Consider the following 20,453-nt stretch of genomic DNA (forward strand, 5'->3'; position numbering starts at 1 on the left):
GCAGTGACAATGGAAATAAATGTGTGCAGTGTGGTAGTGCTGTAGGAGTGAAATATATATCAAAGCAGCCGGTGGAAATGTGCCATGGGGAAAATGTCCTTGACATTCTGTGACTGTGGCATGTGGTGTACTGCTCAAGTTTCTTGTGTATTGCATTGTAATAACGTTTGCAACTATCTGATTGGCTTGGCGTGATACGACAGCCATGATGACAAAGTTCCTCAGGAAGGACCCTGTGGCTAGTAAGTGATTGCACTTATTAATGTTAACATAGGCAGCAGCAAAATTGGAGAAGGCTGCTGGTGAATTTAGCTCCCCCTCACATATAATGTGGAGCGCCATTTCAAGAGGAAAGCTGTATCTACAAAAACATCTTCCTGAGATATATCAAAAAGTGCCATCCTTTGTTTCCATTTCTTCTCTCCCTTAAGAAGGCAAGGTTATCACAACTGATAATACTAGTGAAAGGTAGATTTTCCACTTTTAGTCCAATTCATGAAAATGTTGATTGAAACGTTATCCCCTGTCTATCTAATCAAGGTATCATCAATATCTCTTACATAATGCAACATGTAACTCTTGTTTAATTATGAGCCAGGTTGCAATTACTAAAAAGGTTCAAGTATGCTGTGTGAACTTATTTTTTATCTTTCCTTTTTTGGGAGCAGGAGAGTGGTGTAGAGGTTTAGCTGGGATTATTCTAATAGACCTACCTAGTATAGGTAGATACACCCATACTGTATAGGTTCTTCCTGCTTAAATAGGAAAGTATCAATGATGATGAAATGAGCAGAATGCAGTACATAGGCAATGAGGAAGTAACAAGGAGAAATAAAGATATTCCTCCTTGTTACGCCAGCCTTGGGTAGGTGCACCATTTTCTCACAAACCTGTCTTCAAATACTTTAATAAATATTGGTTTGTGTCAAAATACTTTGGCAAATTTACAGGAATGCCCATGCTTTGCCGATGTAATGCCTCTCCTGTGCTGCCTTGCTTTCTCATTTTTTTACAATGACATGCAAATCTGGCTTTGCATGCTTTTGTAAATCTCAAAATAGATTTTGCACGAGGCTGCACCAAATAAGTGATGCAACCCTGGTGTGAAATCTTAATAAATCTGGGCCTAAGTGCAGAACACTTTCATGAGGTGAGTGCTAAAAATACGAAATGTGAAGGAGCAGAAACAAGAGTGCTATGAGAGCAGAGGTTACATTTGAAAGCTGATAGATGTGACCACAAGAAAAAGGTTTTAGTCAATCAAAATATCAAAATTATGTAGGGTATGAGGGAACAGAATGGGTAAACAAGTGTTCAAACTAGTTCAAAATCTAACACCGGGAGACAAAAACACCTAGTTGAAGAGCAGTTGGCTGAAAAGGCACATTTGGAGAGAAAGAACCACAACCCAAGTTCATATGTTGTAGATGGAAAGAAAAGAACAAATTGGCCGGAATGGTTTATTTAAGGATTTGTGAAAGATATTGGGATTATAGTTTTGTGAGATGATGGGCCTGCACATGTAATAGGTCCAACATTTCCCCTTACTAGGAACCAAGCAGCCATTTGTAGAATTTGACTCTCTCAAGGTAGCAAAGCAGAGTAGTACAAGACCTACTTAGGGAAGTCGGTGTGGACTAGTATTCATCATTCACTGGCATGCCTCAATAAAACCCAGTAAATGATTCTTGAGTCAGTGCCTTTTCTTTAAAGAAGGACCGGTACTCTTATCATACACACACTAAATACTATGCATTTATTTACAAATGTTTACTTTAGGTGACACTCTGAAATCACATTGAACCCTACTGGGTCATTATTCCAAAAATCACAGTACTCATCTCTATACCAGATTCACAATACTTAGGGAGTTATCACTTGAAATAAAGAAGCCACATGGGCTTTGTCAAGGGTTGTCATATCACTAGATAACGCAAACCCATTGGCTTTTTAAGGGCTCATCATAGTAAAGTTCATTAGCACCACATGCTAAAAATCACCATTATATCACTGAAGTCAACAGCCCACGACTAAATGCAGTCATTCTTACTATCCAAAATCACTGTCAGCATTTTAATTACAATAAAGCATTTAAAACAACACAACATGTGTGTGTCTTTCTCATATACATTTGGGCCTGTTAGCATGCAGTTATAAAACCAACTACTAGAGATTGCTGAATTTCTAAACATGAGAACAAAAGAAGCGTCAGCCTAAAAATGTTTAAACTAAAAAACAAAAGTCTCCCCTATTACCTGGGGGGCACAGGGTGCCTTTGTAATGTTTGAAGGAGATGAGATGCAACACCTTCTGCAGCCCCAGAGTAGTTGATGATGGTGCCCCTGCCACCCAGGAGCCACCAAAACAAGAGGAGCTTATGAAGAATAAGCCCTGCAGGGCATTATGGGGCACTCCCAGGAGGCGAGCTTTGAGTGGCTTCATCCTCTGGTATGAGGGCCTCGCATCATGCTTTCTTTTCTGGTTTTCCTAGTCCCACCCAGGGCACTCCGAAGGATGATTTTCATGATGGGAGCTGCAGGGGGAGCCCCAAGGCCCTTGTGATGCTGGCTGGCTCCACATACACTGCTCCCATGACGCAGAGGATCCAACAACTGCCTTTTGGCAGCAGAATGGCAATTAGCTGCCCAATCATGCACCTTATGCTTCCTGGATCCCAGGGTTGGGGCCTTGGGACCAAGTCCTTGGCATGGGTCCTAGGCATGGGGTCCCTGGCCCTCTTTCAGTTTCACTGGTCCGGAGAATGGGGTCAAGGGGCTGAGTAGGAGTTTGGAGAGGATGGCCCCATGTCTGGTCCTCTCCCCAAGAAATGGTTAATGAATGTTGTACTGACTCCCTGCAACAGGCCACCCCGGGTGTTTTTGAAAGATGCAGAGGAGCCCTAAGTGCTCAGCTTCTTAGGAAAGGATGGTCTAAGAACAGCTCATTGTACCCCTAGTGCCACGGTCAAGCCACCAGGATCATTTTCAAGAGGCATCCTGGTCTCCCAAAGAGCCCACTTTGCAGACAGCCATTTTCAATGGCTCCCTGTCCCAACTTTGTTTTGTACTGTGCCCTCCACAGAACACATAGCCTCCTGGCTGTCTTGCAGGGCATCTGGCTGGGGGGGAGGGGAGCAATGGAGTCCAAGTCTTCCTCCAACAGGTCCTCAGGGAGAGAAAGGGGGCCAGCATCTCTGGCCCTCGGAGACTCACTAGTCCTGGGGTCAGCTGTAGACCTTTAGGATATTAGGGAACGTGTCCATCCAGCTGTCCATGGTGTTGCTGCTCTGGCAGTCCAGGTTTCAGGTCTTGCTCTCCTTCATGTTCTGGAGTGCAATTTTTCCACCCTTTTTCACCCAGCCCAGCTTGTGAGTGGAGGATTATCACTTTGTTTAGCCTTTCTCCTTTCCTGGGTTTGACTCCGGCTCAGCTAGTGGCACACAAGACTGCTGTCAGATTGCTTGGTAAAGTCCCTTTGAAGTGTAATCAGGGCAGGACAAGCTCCTCACCAGCCACCCTGTCAGGAAGACCCACTACCCTCTACACCCAGGCCCTTTTGTGCACTGTCACTGGCCGAGGCAGCTGGAAACTCCCAAAATCTTTAGGCAGAAAAATGCCAAAAATGTGGCATTTCTAAAATAATTTACAATTCTGCCCAACCCCTTGAGAGGATGTAAAATTACAATTCAAAAGAGAAGTATATTATATAATGTTGCCAAAATATACCTTTTATCAGCAGCAAGCCTTGCTACAGTGAACATCATTTTTGGAGATGTTTCACAGTACAAACATGTTTAACTTTAATACCTATATGTGCTAATGTTCAATATCTGCACCCTGCGTTTAAAGGCAATACAGCCTACATATGGTTGACATTAATATTTAAAAGAAAGGTTTACACCTGTCAATGGGGGAATTTTGGCAGGTCAAATGTGCAGGTGAAAACTGCCAGACAGGTTATCTGTAGGCAGTTACCAGGCTGCGCACAACTGTAGTTTCTCATGTGCAATCAGTACTCATGAGCACATGCGTGTGCACATGTGTTTATGTGTAACCACCCAGTTGCCACTTACACTAGCTGTGTCACAGTGTCCTTATCTTAAAAGACATACACTCGTGGTAAACATGTGTAGTCCAATTTGCTAGGAAATTACTGGGTGCAAGACTCAGGGGAGGGTGACTCATCCATAATGAAGGACCATAGCTGAGTGATCAAAAAGCAAACAAAATGGGCATACCAAATAGGCAGAATCCCTTTGCAACAGTAAGCAAGTATTATTCTAATGATTTCTGTTTATGTGATAATTAATTGCCATGATTAGAGATTTTTGGAAAATTGGTTATTGGTAAGGGCAGGTAAGTACCTACACTTAGCCATAGGCCACTAACCTCCACTTAGGTCCAGTTAGGTCTCAATAAATTAAACCCAGCTCAACCCTTGGTAGCTTGGCAATGAGCAACAAGGCTTAACTTAGGAGACAAATGTGTAAAGCATTTAAAAATCACAAAGCAGTAGATAAGTAAAATACAAAACACAATAAAAATCCAACACCAATTTATCAGCATAGATTATATTTTTATCTGCAAAATGACATCAAAACGAATAAAATCGGAACCGGAGTTATGAATTTTTAAAGAATTACTTTTTTCCTAGCTCACAGAAATGAAAAGCACCAATCTGGTTATCTTGGTAGCACCTCGACCGGGGCAAAGTCAAAGTTTGAGGCCGACCACAATGGAGCCCTGCTTGGCTACAGCTCGCGGGATGCCTCGGTCAAAAGTTTACCTTCGGACTTAGTCACTTTCTGGAAGCTTTTCTTCAGCAGGACCAAGTCTCCAGTCCAATCCGACCATCTGGAACTCTTCCTCAGATACGTGTTGCAGAAGGCCTCGATGGAGATATTTACCTCTGGACTTAGTCATTTTTTCGAGTTGAAAATCCTTCAACCAGGGCAAACCTGAATCTTGATCTGACGTCCATGGAGCCCTCTTCAGATACAGTGCCTGGGAGATCGCGGTCAACTTTCTATGTTCAGACTTAGTCACTTTTTCCGAGATTTTCTTCACCAGGACGAACCAGCAAGTCAGGCTGGATCATGGTTGAGGCAAGCCGGCTAGAGATGCCGCGGTGGGTCGGTCCCTTCATGGAGCTTTATTCCAAAAGGCCTCCAAACTTCTGTATCTTCTTCCAGATGTGCTTTTAAGGTTCTTTTGAGGTCCACAGCTCACCCCAAGGTTTCAGAAGCTCTGAGATGTTCCTTGAGGATGCAGACTACAACTCCCAGAATGCATGGTGCAAACTCAAATTTGGCCTTTGGACAGTGGTCAGCTGGTCAGTTTCTTCAGGAGTTGGTGCAGAGGACTCTAATTAGCAATTTTTTACCTGTTGAAACAGGGAGTCCCTCCTTGAACCAGTTGAAGCCAGACAAAGTCCTTCTTATGGTGGAACCCAAGTGTTCAGCTGGTGCAGTCCTCCAGAGTGATGTCCAGTTTAAAGGTCAGGGGTCCAGGTCAGGGCTCACCAGAGCTTATACAGCTATTTTTATAAGGTCCCTGCTTTTAGTTACATGTCACCCAGCCCTAGAGGCACATATGGCACACCTTATGTGTGACTTATATGTAAAAATAAGGTAGCTTAGGACTTTGGAACTACTTTTAATTCTAAAGTTGAATTTGCATGTAATTTAAATTTGGCTGCACTGCTTTTAAAATGACACTGGGAACCTCAGCAGTGCACCTATTGGTGCACCACCTATGCTGGGGTCCCTAAACCTACTTGCCCTACCATAAACCAGGGACTTATAGGTAGGTTGACATAGCCAATTATAAATAGCCTAATTTGCATATTTATGTTACACAGAGCACAGGCCCTGGGACTGGTTAGCAGTACCCAGGGCACCATCAGAGTCAGGAAAACACCAGAATAAAAGTGAAAAATGGGGGCACAAAGTTAGGGGGCCTCTGCTATCAGCCCTGTTTTCTCATAAAATGTTTCATGGACACTATATTACTTTCAAAATGACAACTACAGGATTCAAAATACAAAAAAAGAAGAAAAGATCAGTGCATTGTTATATTACAAAACTATCAATAAATTTGAGGTACGGATTTGTGGACTCACGATTACCTATACAAGAGGCACTGGGCCAGTCAGAATGGAAAGTGGTGGAATTCCACCCAAAGTTACCCCTCCATGTAGAACAATGCCACTCATAACAAGGACATATGAAGTCATGAATCATTATGCTCTCACAAAAGAATTTTCATTTCATAAACCTGAGTTTGTTGAACTATGAATGTAATAGGGAATGCGACGGTTTTATAATCTGCGGGCATTGCATTATGGCAATAAGATAAGGAATCTCTCAACATTGTTAATGACTTCAGCACAGCCTACTAGCATATATTGCATTTCATAAGGCTGCTTTAAACAAGTATTCATAAAAATGTTATTTCTCTGCCTCTGGGGTGAAAAGTCAAAGTTTTCATTACTAATTCCAGTCACTTGCATCTCCTAATGCGACCCATACTGTGCAATTAAATTGACAGGCCACACTACCTCTTCAAATACCCTCATCCATCTATTGATAAAAGAAATGCATGTCTATTTGTGTCTGAGCAAGGGCCATGAGACACCCTGAGAAAGCAGAACACCCTCCTCCCTCAATGAAGTTTATCATCTCTGGCTGCATGCTCTTCCACCAATTTTAGAACTAGCCCTAGGAAATGGGGTTTCCTAGGCATCAAGAAGGCTCAGGGAGCAGAAGCCACATGCCCATCCCCTGCAATTAACATATCAGTCCTGGGAGGTGGGGGCTTGGCAAGTGGGGCTGCAGGACTCCCTCCCCTATAAAATACATTGCTCTGCCCCCACCCCCAAGCGCTTGCCCACCTCTGTTTATTTTTTTAGGAGCAGAACTACAACTTTAAAAAAATTAAAACAATACTGCTGATCCATGAAACCTGTGCAAATTTGTGGTAAAATCTAAACAACAAATGGTTGCTTTAGTCTCCTGGTCTTGGCAGGGCAGAGTATGCAACCCCTCTTTATAGTTTTTTTTATTTTTTATGTAGGATAGGGGACTGAGTTTTCAAGTCCAAAAATATCTGATGTCACATCTTTCTTGAGACAATCGGATCTTATCTTGAGATCTGTTGGTGGTGTCAAATTTTGTGAACCTTAATTTTTCCAAATTATTGAATGGATATACAGCAAATCACAAAAGCCATGATTTCTGGACCAAGATTTAGATTTCTGCCAAATTTGGTGTAATTCCATTCAGCCATTTTTGCTGTTCAATTTTTCTATGGGAAAATGAATGCCGAAAACAAACTTCCATTTTCAATGGAAACATGCTTGTAACTATAAATACCCAGAATAGAGAACAGCTGGGTACAATTTTATATACATATCTCGGTAGTAAGTAGTTAAGGTTAGGGCCATAGGAAAAGCATTTTTTGACTTGCCTATATCTTTGGCACAGTTTGATGAATCTTCATGAAATTTTCCCAAAACAAAAGTGTTGCGGTGATTCTTGTTGCACATGGTAAGTTTTGGGGTGATTCGTCAAGCGAGGGATCAAAAAAGTTGCATTTCCCATGTTCATTTGCATAGGAATCTTTAGACACGACTAGAGGCCGAACCACTGGACCGAATTACAGAAAGCGAGCTGTCAGTACGCAGGTTACGTACTTGCTTATTTGGTGTGAATTTGTTCAGTCCTTTTTGAGGAATTTAGAGAAAATCAGATCTCTGGCCGCAAAGTATTCGCAAACAAAGATGAGCTTGGGCAGGAAAATGCACAACTCTGATTGTCTGTCAACGCCTCAAGCCAGGAAAAAAGTAGAAATAAAATAAAAGGGGCCAGAGAGGATACACTCTGACCCCTTAGCACTGGTGCCCTAAGATAACTATAACTCGCGCCTTCGCCATGTACAACGAATAACGCAACGTTATGTCATTGATGACATATTTTATGCCATCTTTCATATTCTCACTGCTTTATTTGCAATAATTGCAATAGAATAATTGATGAGACAACTGTGCATGGTGAGAGCATGAGTTATAGTTACCTCAGGATGTGAATTTTAGTTACTTGAAAGAACTCTAACTATAACTGCTGAATTTCTATGGTTTTGTATGAGTAAATTCAGAACCTAATTATAATGTTGCAGTAAACTTAGATTTTTTTCAGTATATATAGATATATATACATATATATATATATATCTAAATATATATATATATATACACACAATATTCATTTAAAAAAAAAACACACCAAAAACAAAGGTTATAGGGACGTTATTTTTAGGCTCACATTTTAAACATATGAAACAATAGAAATAGATGGGAATATAAAAGAAATTCTCTAAGGTAACTATAACTCGCGCCAATGCCATGCACAGGTATGTGATCATTCATTTTACAGCAGATGTTACAGTGACTTTATCAATGATGTTAATCAAAGATTACATGAATGCCATCATTTATGGGGTAATTAGCAGTGCATGCTTCAGCAAGTACAGAGCTGCTTGCAGAAGCATTTTATCTCTGTCCCCTGCACATGTGCACTGGACAGAGATAAAAGCTTTGGATTTTGACAGCAGGACCTGTTTGACACCCGGGACATCGCTGTTTGCTTTGCTTGGTGGGAGCTGATGGCTCCTACCAAGCAAAAGTAAACATAACTTTGCTTTCTGACAGCAGGATCTGTCAAACGGGTCCGGCTGTCAGAAAGCGACATTTTCATCTGTCTTCCCTGCATGCAGATATGTGTGCAGGGAAGACAGATGAAAACATTGCTCCAGCAAGTAAGGAACTTCTATTAAAAGCCTCTCCTTGTCTGTTGGAGCAATGCTGGCTTATGCAGGAGCCAGGAGACAGCTGGGACCACAGGGGAGGCCTTGAGGCTCCCCCCGCTGTCCAGATAGCTGATAAAGGGCAGAAAATAAAAAACTATTTGAGAGAGACTGCAGGGGAGTCCTTTAGCCTACCCCCGTGTTCCCAGGTAGGCCATAAAGGGCACAAAATGAAACAATATATTAAAAAACATATGGCCTAATGGTCAAGGTCAAACACCCTCCCACTAGAAGTTGAGGGTTGCACTCCAGGCCTGTCCATGATCATTTTCCTCCTTTAATTTATTTAAACTTCAAATGTTTAAATCTCACACTTAAAGGTGATCTCACTCTCCTTAACTGAGAAATACATTTCTCTTTTCAAGATGTCCAGAAATATTCCCATTCTAAGTATATCTTCCATCAAAGCATTAAAACATCTCTACCTCCCTCTCACTCTCTTCCTCTCTCTTTCAGTCTATTCTGGCCACACACCCACTCAGACACTCATGCACCTACTCACAGACCCACTCAGACATTCATGCACCCACTCACAGACCCACTAACACCCTCATGCACCCACTCACAGACCTGCTCTGACACTGATACACTAATGCATGCACTCTCACACCCAGACAGAGACTCTCACAGCCAGTCCCACTCCCAGATACCTCCTCTTACACCTATTCTAACACCAAGAGAGATAGGCTGTGGCCAACTTTTGCTATGCACGGCCAAAGGGCCATGTGCAGAGTTGGGTTGGGTGGTTAGTGGGGTTGTCCACAGGGACTGGCTTCAAGCTAGGCGGGCAACCCATGTTGTGCATGGGCAGAGTGCAAGGTTGGGTTCTTATGGGGGTTTGGTGGTGGTGGTGGTAGTGGTGGTAGGATTAACATATAGTGATTGGATGAACATTAATATATATTAGAAAAAAACATTGAAATTCACTGAAAAAAAAACAAAGGTTACAGGCATGTTGTAGTTAGGAAATACAAATTTAAAAAAACATAGAAATTCACTAAAGAAAACCAAGGTTACACGGACCTTAAAGTTAGGTTGATGTTCTACCAATAAAAACCATAGAAATTCCACAATTATACTTATACTTATGTTAAGAAGCTATAACTTGTTGCCAAAAGTTACTTTTTGGCATGCGTTATTGTTAAGCTTAACTATAAGTACAACTGCTGAATTTCTATAGTTAGTATGGGTAAAACGTCAACCTAACTATAACGTCCCTGTAACCTTTCTTTTTTTTTTTTGTATGAATTTCTATGTTTTTTTCAAATCAAATGTTAGTATTTGTGTCAGGTTGCTGCAAGCCAATCAGGAACTAGCTTTTTCCCAGGATCTGAGAATGATCCTTGAATCAGCCGATCAGCCGAAAAAAACGAATTGGGTAATTTGTTGCCAATGAGGGGTTCTGGACCCCTCTACGTGCCCTATGGGGTCAGGATACCTGACTAATTATATGTTTTTACACTGTTTTTGACCACCCTCATGCAACGTAAGAAGCAACATGGTGACAACAACATTTCTGTCAGGATGCGGCCAGTCATTCAGGGTCTTGCTTTTCCTCTAAATCCATGGAGGATCCACGCCCCTATTTATACAAATGTGTGTTTTCATTTAAAAAGCAGAAAAACTACTGAACAGATTTACAGCAAATTACAAAAGGTTTGTTTTCTGGACCACAAGCTAGCTTTCTGCCAAATTTGGTGTAAATCTGTTCAGTGGTTCTGCCACTATTCCTGTTCCAAATCCCTATGGAAATGAAAATGGGGAAAACATCTTTTGGAACCCCCACCTTTTTCTCAGCCGCCACTTGACCGATCACCTCAAAACTTTCCAGACTGCAGCTGATATGAGCGTCAAATTTTTGGGAAACTTTTGTGAAGATTCAGCAACAGGCGGCAAAGATACAGGTAAGTAAAAAAAACAACAACAAAAAAACACTTTTTTTAATGAAAAAAAATATATATATATTTATCTTCCAAAAACATTGCCCATAGAACAGAGACAACCTTCTCGCGCGGGCATACGTTTTTTGGTTAAGAGTGAAACAACTCTGATGATGCCGTTTAAATTAAATTAGTGACGCGTTTCGGACTAGCATAGTCCTTGTTCACAGGTTAATGAATGGCAAACCGACAAAGCTGTTCCATATCACTAATTTAACTTTCATGAATGTTCGTTTTGCCTCCACATAGGCCTCTCAAGTAAATTGCTGTTTCAAATGCATGCTGGGATTAGTGGTTTTAATAATCCAATTTTTACCCTTCAGTGGGCGTTGTGGTGCCAAACAGTATTCTGTCCTTCAGCTGACTGCCAGAATTGTTGAAAATACCTGTCAATGCCAAACTAGGATGTTCTGTTGGTGGTTGTGTCCAATTCCAAACCAAATCGGGCATTCTGTCTCTCCCTGTGGTTATGCGATCTCCACGGCCGGGCCGCCGTGATACTTTCCAAAACCATTGCCTGAAGAACAGAGACGCACTCCTTGTTCTGGCATACTTTTTTGGGGGTAAGGCTGAAATACACCTGGTGATGCCTTTTAAATTAATTTCCTGGCACGGTTAAGACGAACGTAGACCTTGTTCACAGGTTAATGAATAGCAAAACGACAAAGCTGTTCTATATCACTAACTTAAGTCGCATGAATGTTCGTTGTGCCCCCAGGTGGGCCTCTAAAGTGAGATGCTGTTTCAAATGCATGTTGGGATTAGTGGTTCCAATAATCCAATTTTTACTGTTCAGTGGGTTTTGCGGTGCCAAACACTATTACATTCTCCAGTGGACTTTGACAGATTTGTTGAAAATATCTGTCGATGCCAAAAATGTGGATTTTCCGTTGTTGGCTGTGTCCAATTCTTAGCCAAATCAGACCGCTTTTGATCCTCTGTGGTAGTGCGATTTCCACAGCCGGGTTGGGGTCGCCGTGGTACTTTTCAAAACCATTGCACAAAGAACAGAGACACACACCTCACTGAGAAATACTTTTATTAGGTAAAGTTGAAACAATTCTGGCAATGTCTTTTAAATTAATGTTCTGATGCGTTTCGGACTCACATAGTCCTTGATCACGGTTAATAAATGTCAGCACTACAAAGCTGTTCCATATCGCTAACTTAACTTGCATGAATGTTTGTTTAGCTCCGAGATTGGCATTTTAAGTGATTTGCTGTTTCAAATGCATGCTGGGATTGGTGTTTCTAATGATCCAATGTTTACTCTTCAAAGAGTTTTGCGATGCCAAACAGAAATCCATTCTTTAGTGGACTTTGCCAGATTTGTTGAAAATAACTGTCGATGCCAAACTAGGACATTCCGTTGTTGGCTCTGTCTAATTCCAAACCAAATCTGACCCGCTTTTCATCCTCTGCGGTGGTGCGATCTCCACGGCCGGGCTGTCGAGTTACTTTCCAAAATCATAGCCCGAAGAACAGAGACGCACTCCTCGTTTTAACATACTTTTATTAGATAAGGCTGAAACAAATCCTGTGATGCCTTTTAAGTTAATTTCCTGGCCTGTTTCAGACTAACATACTCCTTGTTCACAGGTTAATAAAAGGCAAACCGACAAAGCTGTTCCATATCACTAATTTAACTTGCATGAATGTTAGTTTTGCCCCCAGATGGACACCTCAACTGAGTTGGTTTTTCAAATATTCCCTTGATCACAGGGCAAGTTTATAACAACAAAGTCCTAAGTGCATATAAAGTGCATTGTTGCCATATTTAACCCCTTCTCTGCCAGGCCTTTTCTCCTCAGGTGGCAGGCTTTTTTTTTGGGCTATTTGGGGCAGTTCACGCTTAGGCCCTCATAACTTTTTGTCCACATAAGCTACACACACCAAATGTGCATCTTTATTTTCCAACATCCCATGGATTCTAGAGGTACCCAGGCTTGTGGGATCCCCTGAAGTAGACCAAGAAATTAGCCAAATACAGTAAAAATCTAGTTTTTCTTTTAAAAAAATGGGAAAAAAGGGCTGCAGAAGAAGGCTTGTGTTTTTTTCCTAAAAATGGCATCAACAAATGGGTTGCTGTGCTAAAATCACCAGCTTCCCAGCTTTCAGGAACAGGCGGACTTGAATCAGAAAAACACATTTTTCAACACAATTTTGGCATTTTACTGGGACATATCCCATTTTTACTATTTTTTGTGCTTTCAGACTCCTTCCAGTTAGTGACAGAAATGGGTGTGAAACAAATGCTGGATCCCAGAAAACTAAACATTTCTGAAAAGTAGACAACATTCTGAATTCTGAATTCAGCAAGGGGTAATTTGTGTAGATCCTAGAAGGTATTCCTACAGAAAATAACAGCTGAAATAAAAACATTTTGAAACTGAGGTGAAAAAAAGCAATTTTTCTCAACATTTTACTTTGTAACTTTTTCCTGCAATGTCAAGTTTTTGAAAGCAATATACTGTTACATCTGCTGGACTCTTCTTGTTGTGGGGATATATAGGGCTTGTAGGTCCATAAAGAACCCTATATACCTAGAGGCAATAAATGAGCTGTACCTTGCAATGGGTTTTCATTCTATACTGGGTATACAGCAATTAATTTGGTGAAATATAAAGAGTGAAGAATAGGTATCAAGAAAACCTTTGTATATCCAAAATAGACACAATATAAGGTGTTGAGAAGCAGTGGTTATATGCACATCTCTGAATTCCGGGGTGCCCATACTACCATGTGAATTACAGGGCATTTCTCAAATAAACATCTTTTTTACACACTGTCTTACATTTGGAAGGAAAAAATGTAGAGAAAGACATGGGGCAATAACACTTGTTTTGCTATTCTGTGTCCCCCAAGTCTCCCGATACAAATGGTACCTCACTTGCGAGGGTAGGCCTAATGTGCGACAGGAAACACAACATGGACACTACACATTTTTACATTGAAATCTGATTTTTTTTGCAAAGTGCTTAGCTCTACATTTTGGCCTTTAGCTCAGCCAGCACCTAGGGAAACCTACCAAACCTGTGCATTTTTGAAAACTAGACACCTAGGGGAATCTGGGTTGGGGTGAATTGTGGGGCTCTCACCAGGTTCTGTTACCCAAAATCCTTTGCAAAGCTCAAAATATGGCAAGAAAAACACCTTTTCCTCACATTTTGGTGACAGAAAGTTCTGGAATCTGAGAGGAGCCACAAATTTTCTTCCACCCAACGTTCCCCCAAGTCTCTTGATAAAAATGGTACCTCAGTTGTGTGGGTAGGCCTAGTGCCCGTGAAAGGATATGCCCCAAAACACAATCTGGACACATCAAAATTATCAAATACAAAACTACCTGTTTTTGTTGGCGGGGAACCTGCATTTTCAGTCCTGGGCTCAGCAGCCATCTAGGGAAACCTGCCAAAACCAGACATTTCTGAAAACTAGACACCGGAGGGAGTGCAGGGAGGTGTGACTTGCGTGGATCCCCCAATGTTTTCTTACCCAGAAATCTCAGCAAAACCTCAAATGTAACTAAAAAATCACATTTTTTCCACATTTCTGTGTGGGAACACTGCACCGGGACTCATTTCCTACCGCCCAATGTTCCCCTCAGTTTCCCGGTGAAAATAATACCTCACTTGTGCAGGTGGGCCAAGTGCCTGTGACAGGGAAGAGCGAAAAACATGTTGAAATTCAGGGGGAACCAAAGCGGGTCCAAAAGGGCAGTTTGAAAAAAAATAATTTGGGCTGACAAGTGCATCAAAATTTTTATTGGTGTAGATGAGACAAAGCTGGGTGGTAGGAATTTTGTGGATTCCTGCAGATTCCGGAAGGTTCCATAACAAAAAAGTGGAAAAAATTTGTGATTCCCAGCATAGTTGGAGGTTTGCAGGGCATTGTGGGTAGGAAAATGGTGTGGAGTGCACGTGAAGCACACCACCCTGAAATCACCCAGATGTTTAGTTTTCAGATGTGTCTAGGTCTTATGGATTTTTCTACATGGCAGCGTCCCAAAGTCTAAAAAGTGTAGCCCTCACCATTTCAAGTGGGACGATTTTGAGAGCTAGCCAAGCTCTCGTGGCCCAAATATAAAACCAAAACCCAAAACAATCAAATGTCCTCTTGCTTGCCATGAGATAAGATGTTTTAGTGTGCGGGGGGAGAGCTGAAAGACTGTTACCCCCGTCAGTTGGGGTTGGGGCATAGCCAGGCCCATACTGGTTAGTAGCCACCACCCCACTATTTTTTTTTTTACTTCCCTGGCATCTTGTATGCTTTCTGACCCCCCCCCCCAGGGAGTCGATCTGGGGTAATTGCCCCATCTGCCCACCGGTGGGCAGAGCAACTTTGTCCCCATTTATTTGAGGTGGGGATATGGCCATACTCCCACAGTCTTATTTTGGAAAATAAATCTTCCCTGGTCTCTGCTGGGCTTTCTGCCCCCTTGGGGGCAGATGGGCCTTCCAAAAATGGGCAGTAATGTGGCCCCCCCATAGGGAGTGAGCCTTGCACAAGGGGCTGCCCCCCAAACAAAACACACACAGGCACACACACCAGTCCCTGGTGCCTAAGTGGTTTCTGCCCCCCCTGGGGCAGATCGGCCTAATAGAAATGGACCGATCTGCCACCAAGGGGAGCAGAAATGGTCTAAAATAAGTTTGCCCCCCTAGGGGAGTGGCCCTTGCCTAAGGGGTTGGTTCACCTTGCATGGAATTGGCAAAAAAAAAATCCCTGGTGCCTAGTGGTTTCTGCCCCCCCTTGAGGGCTAATCAGCCTAATAAAAATGGATTAAAGAGGTCCGAAATGGCTTCAGTATTCCGTGCTCAGACATTTAATAGCAGCAGCCACAATAGTTTCAGAGGAGAGCTTTGGGCACCGGCACGTTATTATTTATGAATTAAGCACTGGGTGAAACGAGCAGTGGCACACCCAAAGCCTCAACTTTTCCAGAACAGAAGTCTCCCTGGGATTCAGACAGGTAGTTGTTCAATTTGAGCCACCTGCAAAACACAAAAACACATCTGCATGGAATTTGTTGATCATTTTTTATTCAATTTAAATATTAATTAATGCTGATATTTGCATTGCTTATTTTTTGCTGCAAGCGATGAGGTGACAAAGATTCTTGACCTTTTTCCTTTTGATTATCTCAGAAGTGTTCTCAAGGCTCTTACATCCAGGCTGGACTGCTGTAATTCTCTCCTCTTTTGCCTTCCTCAGTACCCTCTCTACTATTTACAGATTATACAGAATTCAGCAGTGTGAACCAGCTCTCTTCCAATTTGAGGGTTCAATATTGGCTTTAAATGGATCGAAGAGGCCCGAGATGGCTTCTGGAATACTCTGCCTCAGTATTACGTGTTCTCACATTTAACTGCAGCAGCTGCTTGTTTAAGAGGAGTTTTTTGGGCACTGGAACCTTTTTTATTTACAAATTGGTCACTAATTCCATCTGAACCAAAGTAGATTAACCAGTTGTTGTGCTGTATTTTTTTATGATAAATCCCCTCCATCTGCCCACACCACTTCGACCACTGAGACGAGAGTGATGCTGCTATCAAATGACATCAACTTATGGGCGAACATTTCGGGAAAATCAGGAATTAAATCGCAGCACACCTACCTTACCTTGTCTTTGCTGCACACCGTCCGCACGTTAGTGTTGGGGGGCAGGCAGTAGGTTGTTTGACTTGGGAGTTGGCACTTGACCTGGGCTGGGCAAGGCACAGGCACACACAAGTCAGTGACTCGGTATCGGTGAGCACCACCCACAGCCGTGCACAAGAAGAGAGGGCCCACATGTGCACCATTGCAGCTTTTAAACTGTGCTGCTTGTCAGGCCAATACATTTTTTGCAGGGCCATCAATTGGTAGTGCTTTCAGCCCTCTGCCCCAACACCATGGTCATTAAGGATGAATGTCAGCCACATGTGCTGGTGCTGGTTGCTGCACGTGCTGTACATAAATCATTTCTCTCCAACCATTTTCCACAATCCTCTACATTCCACTGACTGACAGCACACACTTTCCAATCAATACTGCACGCTTGCTGCAAATTACACGCTCATTTGTTGTCACTCAGCAGGGGCAGCCCTATCCTGCCCACCTCCACCAGCCATGCACTAGTCACACGCTGCAGCATGGATCATGTGACTGAGTCCATGATTTAATATATTCTCATGTGGGGGGGCAGGTGTTGGTGGTGACATGGTGGGCATCGCTAGGTGATTATTACAGTGTGGCTGGGGTCCTGGGCTGCCTGGGCACCAGGCTAGTTAGTACACATCTGCTGTTGGCGGCGAGGTGCCGCACAACAAAATAATTTTCTGCACAACGGGCTAATAAGTGCCCAACAATAAGGCAGCCACAATTGGATTTTTTCCCTCACAAATGGGAAAAATATCACCCATTTGTGCGGGCAATCACTTAATCTGGCAACACTGATAAAGTGACGTGCTAAGAAACAAACAATGGACTAATTCCATAGTTTCATGCCGTGCCTGAAGTCCCATGTTTGCCATCTTAGGCTAGTATTTACAAAGTGAAAAAGGTTCAATCACAATTCATAATACTCTAAATTGCTAGCACTTGCATTCAGGTTTTTGAAATGTTTTGTACACCACATGGTTACAGTTATAATGTACACATTAAATGGAAGAAACTCATAATGACATAGTGGACTATTCTAAATGGTATTAGATCACAACAATAACGTTTAAGTGATAGGACAGACAAGCTCCTTCTTAAACTTGAAAGGACCAAGCATGTAAATTGATTGTTACACTAATCACGCTATTTTTCCAAACCATACATGGCCTATCCAAACAAGAGTCAATTCAGCAAAGTCAGGACAGGTTTTTACACCAATAACAACATACAAATTGAGCCCAAGTGGGCTGTTGTAAATTCACATTATTATCTATTCCAATTATGAAATATTGTGATGATCAACTGCTCTAGTAATAATAACTAACAAAACAGCCATTACTTAACTCTTCTAGTCCCTTCCTTCCTTCACATAAATTATGCAAAAAAGAAGCAGAGAACTCTGGGTGTTTCCATGTTTAGGTGGAGAACATCACCTGTATAGAGCACCCTACGACACCAACAAGACTCTGAATCCGCTCTCTACTTAAACTTGGGAACTACCCAGAGTTCTCTGCTTTTATTTTTGTTTATATATATAATAATAATGTGTGTGTGCACACATGTATATATGTGAATATCTGTATCATACTAGTCAACATGAAATCTGCACTTAAGTCATGCATTGTAAAGTCCTGCTTGATATTGCAATGTGTTGTAAAACCCTATTGCATTGTGGGGAAAAAGACCTGTGGTGTAACATCCGGTGTTCTGCATATCACGATGTGCGCAATCTCTCTGCATTAGCATGGCATTTGGCCAGTGATAATGTCAAGAATTTGAAAATGGCAGAGCCATAGCCTGCTCCTCTCTTTTTTGCTTCTTTGACTCACATGAATTGATTGGAGGTGTATTAAAAGCGTCATGCATATTCAGAAATTAGGACCACATATTGCTAATAGGCATCAGAAATCGTCATCTTCCTAAAAAAAGACCCTGACACAGTCTATACATCACTATTAATACCACTGTGGCAGCAAGGTTAACAGGCATCTAAAACACTACTATTTCCTCTGACCACTTTTCCCAATTGCTGAATGGAACCTTTCTGAGCAATTTGCACAATAAATAGGCTCTGTAATTACTGCAACCTGTAGTAATACTTGCACATGCAGATAATAAGTCCCATTCCCCAGACTCATCCTTCACTGCCTTAGAAAACCCGCAAGGTGATGAAACTTTAGTAATTCCAGCGGTCAACAGAGGAAGCAGTCCCACTAGCATTCTAATTTTTCCTTTATAGCTCTAGCTCCATAAAATATTTCTGCCTTTCATCAGAATGTAGGTAGTAGGAGAATAGCTCTAAATCAACTTTGTAAACATCGAGAACCATTTTAATCTCTGGGGATACATGCTGTATCCACCTCTTATCTAAACCATACCACTTAAAAAATCAAAACACATGCAACATTAGGAATTAATGACTATAAACTCAGATATAAAATACTCAAAGCACATCAAAATAAAAATGAGAATTATAAAACATACAAAATGAAGACAATCTTAGCTTTAAAGATAGCAACAGCAAAATTAGCTTTTGATAATGGGAAAGCACAACAAACTAAGGGACAGATTTATACTTTTTGACATAAACCTGCGCCACTGCAGGTTTGCGTCAAAAAGTATAGCCCCGGCTAGCGCCATTCCATGACGCCGGCCGGGTGCCATATTTATGGAATGGTGCTAGTCAGCGCTAAGGCCCTGTTAGTGTCCTTGTAAAGGACGCTAACAGGGCCGGGGAGGGGTAGGAGGAACCGGGGCTTGTGCACCAAATTATAGCACTACACTGTTTAGAGGCAAAAAAATTGCCTCTAGGCAGTGTAACAGCAATTTCTGGTGTACAAACCCCATGGACTTGGCGCCTGTCTTACTAAAGACAGGACCCGTGCCCACCAACCCAATGGCCATGCCCACCGGACGAGTACCCCCTGGGCATGACCATTGGGGCCATCGCCGTGCAGGGGGCCCCAAGTCAGGGCCTCCGAGCGGTGTTTGGCAAAAAAATAAAACTACTCACCAGGACCTACCTTGGATGGGTCCCCCATCCTTAGGTGACGTCCTGGTACGGGTAGAGGTGGGTGGAGGTGTCCCTGGGGCCCCCCTTATGCCTGCCCAGATCCAGGTGTTAAATAATGGTGTTAAGCAAGGTTGGTGCCATTATTTAAGGCCGCCATACCCCCATGCTGGATTTTAGTATGGAGAGATATAAATGGCGCATAGGCCATATCATCGTTTTCTGGATGGGAACACCTACCTAACATCTCATTGATGCAAGGTAGGTTTCCCCTCCAGAAAATGACGTAAACTCCATAACTTTGGGGCTAGAAGTGCCTAGTGCTAAAGTATAAATATAGAGTTAGGTTTGTGCTGAATTAGTGTAAACAAATATTGTGCAAATTTAGCGCAAACCAAGTATAAATATGGGCCTAAGTTGAAAAACGAAACACAACACAATGAAAAATTAGTAAACTGCTGGAAACTCAAAATATTGGCTTTAAATGTAAACGGTCCCAGTCAAAAAAAACTAACGTGTATGACATTTATCAGATCTAAATAAAACCTTCTATGTTAAATAAAACCTTCTATGTTAAGCTTTTCCTAGCAAAAAGGACCTTTAAGAAAGAGACTCACTGCAGTCAAAGCTTTCTACCAAAACCCGTTCTGATACTTTATCAGTTTTTGACCAACCATGCCCCACCATCTTTCAACGTAGAAAGAACCTACATTACAATCAAGGTCCATATTTACAATATTCATATGCATCAGCAAATCCAGTGAATTTCAGAATGCAATGTACTAATTTGCAATGCACTTGAAGGTGACATTGTGAATAGTGCTTAAAATACTGCAAATTAATCAAAATTCTAAGGTATAGCATAGTAAAATTTAAAGAGTACACAGTCATCCCTAAGAAATGTCTTGGCAGTATTGAAGGTGTTTGATCTTGTTATACAAATTAGCGGTACTCATGTTATCCAGCTCTGGATGATGACAAGCCGAGTGAAGTCACTGGGAT

The sequence above is a fragment of the Pleurodeles waltl genome, chromosome 1_2 (genome assembly GCF_031143425.1).
Source record: "Pleurodeles waltl isolate 20211129_DDA chromosome 1_2, aPleWal1.hap1.20221129, whole genome shotgun sequence".
Lineage (NCBI taxonomy): Eukaryota > Metazoa > Chordata > Amphibia > Caudata > Salamandridae > Pleurodeles > Pleurodeles waltl.